This window comes from Sciurus carolinensis, chromosome 5 (assembly GCF_902686445.1).
Source record: "Sciurus carolinensis chromosome 5, mSciCar1.2, whole genome shotgun sequence".
Classification (NCBI taxonomy): Eukaryota; Metazoa; Chordata; class Mammalia; order Rodentia; family Sciuridae; genus Sciurus; species Sciurus carolinensis.
This window is the reverse complement of record NC_062217.1, coordinates 45047499-45051099: the sequence shown is the minus strand read 5'-3', so window position 1 is coordinate 45051099 and position 3601 is coordinate 45047499.

The following is a 3601-nucleotide window of genomic DNA, read 5'->3' as shown; positions in this document are numbered from 1 at the left end:
TCTTCTCCAAAGCTCTTTATAAATGGGTCTAAAGAAAAGTATTTATGCATAGTACATCCTAAAGCCAGACACTGCTGGTCATGAAAGTACCCTTTCTAGCTGTTGATTCTCTGATACTACAAGATAGAAATTCCAGACCATGATGTTATTTGGACACATTTTGGTAGTGTTATTCTATAAACATTTTGTGCTTTTAGTCCATGAAAGTTATAGAAGGAAAAATGAAAAGGAAAAGGAAATTGACCTTACAGTTGCTTTAGTGAGTTGGTCTACATTTTAGATTTCCAGAATGAAGGCATTAGTCCAGAAGAGAAATAAAATTTTGTTCTTATTGTAGTAAAAAATCTTGCATTAATGTTAAATATCTTATTGTAGTAAAAAAATCTTGCATTAATGTTAACTACCTTCTTTGTATAACATAGAGAAAGGGAAAAGAAATACAGCTGGAGCCCACCAGACTACCTGAGGAACTTTTGTAGTTTTTATTGTCTTTTACCCTCTAACTTTGGCAAAGTGACTACGTAGCAATCTGTTCTTGGACCGAAGGACTTAGATTTCAAGGAAATCATCAAAGTCTTAGTAACAACCATGCTTAATTATGTGGATGTGGATGTGTTTTATTAATCTAGACTTATTAGTACAATTAACTAAAATCCTGTTTAATTCTTGAAATTGAAATGTCAATTATGACTTATTCCTATTTTACTCAATAACCATTTTCATCCCCTTCAAATTTCAGTTACCCATAATTACCTGTAACTAAATGAAAACAAAATAAGCACCTAAACATTGTTAGTGAATATTACATCAAGACTCTCTTTTGAGCATCCTAATAATGCTATGAAAGAAATATGTGCTATACATATACAGAACCACAACCCACAATTAAACCTTCAGGGACATTTCTTAAGGAAGCAGTGTTGACCTGAAAGGACCATTTCATAAAGCCCTCCTAATGACTGCATTGCTCTGGAAACCAATGGAATTAACTTGTAAATTCAAGAAGGAGGTATAAGGAACTATGCTTCAAAATTCAACCCAGGCTTTGAATTTGATTTTAAATATATTTTTCATAGTTCTTCTTCCCCATCCCATGATGATTGTGCTTTATTTAAAACCATTAATTTATTGATGTGATGTGAAGATAGAAAATGCACAAATCCTAAGAGTCAGAAAGCCTGGATTCAATCCACTTACTGTCTTACTTCAATTAAATTACTTTGCCAGCTCCTGTCCCAGCTTTCTCAGCTCTAAATCTGAGTTAATGGTGATGCCCATCCCAATAAGTTATTATGAGACTGAATAAAATGTTTTGTAAAATATGTTATTGTATAAATGCTAATGTATTGGAGGGTATTACTGTAGTTTTTACTCATCTGACCCGTGTCTCACGCTTATTCCCTTCTTTCTACTCAGTTTAATTTCTTTTCAGTCTTCTTGTACTTTTCTTTTCATTCTACATCATGCTCGTTACCATTTTTTTCACAATAAGCAAATATCCCAAGGACTATGAAAACACTGAGAACTTCTATGAACACATTAATGATCACACAATTTTGTCTGCATTGAATATTTTCTCATCTTTTTTATCATGCTTGTCTGCCTGGTTTAAAAATCATAGGGCAGGAACTCTGTCTAATTCTATTTGTAAATCAGAGAGATAGCATTGTTGTTCTATAAATGCCAAGAAGCAACAGTATCCATGTGAGGTGAAGAGGTGAGAGTGATTATTTCTGTCTATAGCAAGGTGAAAAGAAAATGGCTACTTAACAATTTTCAAAGCATTCTCATATCAATTATCATTCATACATCACACCAACACTGTGAGAAAGCTAGATAGTACAGTTTGACAGTCATCCTTCCTGTACCATGGAGGAAAAGTGAGAGTAAGTGGCTACGTGCCTTGTCCAAGGTCCTACAGCAAGTAGCACAGCTAGAGGGGGACCCACACCTGCAGCATCTCAACTCTGTGTGATTCTTAACCAGTGCCACAGAAACTTCGTGACAATAGCTGTGATGGGTTTTGAACATGTAGAAAGTGCATCTGTTTTGGTACCTTTGTATTACAGCACTTAACTGTGCCCCTAACCCACAGCAAGTGCTTTAGAAATCATTCTTTAATCAATTATTAGTATTATGCTGATCAAATCAGCTGATCTTAAGAACAAATTACTGAATCAATGAAAAGATTTGATATCCTTGTCATCTGTTGCTTAATCCATGAAAACTGTTATATATTATTAATCTTTGTTTCAATACTGCATTCCAGTTCTATCATTCTTTCTAACTCAGAGTTGTTACTTCTGTTCAGTAGCTAAGGTTCATAGCCACTTCTCCGATAGACTTAATTATAACCTGCAAAATGCAATAAATGGAAGAGCCCTAGAAAGTGAAAGCCTAGCTTTTTATTTCATTAAGAAAATATATGATGTATTTAACTGTAAAAACCTTCTGAGTTGTTCAGAAGCCCACCACCCCTCAAAGCCAGACTCTATTCAAGAACACACATAATTTACAATAGGGAGTTTGCTATTCATGTTCTCTGTTTATGCTAGTGGCTTAGGAGAGTTCTGAGCCATTTGTAGGTTGCAACAAGCTTCAAAAAGAGGTGGGCATTGAGACTAATGAAGTTCAGAAGGGTGTGAGAATGACTGTGTGCTGCTCAGTGGCTACTTTCTTTGATGTGGAAAGACAGATTTGGGTGAAGGAGATGCTAACATATTGGTTAGAAATCCCTACAACCAGCCAGTCATAGTGGCGAATGCCTGTAATCCCAGTGACTCAGGAGGCTGAGGCAGGAGGATCACGAGTTCAAAGGCAGCCTCAGCAAAAGTGAGGAGCTAAGCAACTCAGGGAGAACCTGTCTCTAAATAAAATACAAAATAGGGCTGGGAATGTGGCTCAGTGTCAAGTATCCCCCCCATCACCAAAAAATAAATTCCTACAACCCTTGATCAGGACAAAATCTAGTCACAGTACATATCTTTAATATATGCAGTTGCTTTGGGATCAAATCAACATCCTCAGCATCCTTTCTATTAATGCAATCACTTTGTAGATGCTTAGTCTTGTTTTATGGGATCATCTTAGTTAAATATCTTTTCAAAAGATTCATCAAGGAATGAGTAGTTGAACTTATTGTCTCGTTTTGCAGAATTAGAATCAATTAAAGACTGACCACCAACTTTTTCTCACCCACAAAGCCTCTCTCCAACACACATATTGTTGTATTACAAAATAAACTGACATCTCTTGTTGCTTTTCATTTTCCAGAAAAACTGACAAGTGAATCATCTATCCACAAATGAATCATCATTTCTCTTAGAAGAAAAGTTTATTTAAAATGGAGACCTTATCACATTTTGAAAAATTATAGAATATACAACCCTGGATTCATTAATTCAGTCAGTATCAACATGTGGCATTTCAATTTTATTATCCCATTAATAAAATCATCTGAGAGTTTTTGTACTTCTCCAACTTTTCATATCAAGTTAAGGCTAAGAGACACGCAGAGAAAATAACAGAAGAAAGTGGGTTTCATCTTCCTACCCTAAACTCTTAATTCTCCTTGATGTTTATTTTTCCTTCCTTTTAATTT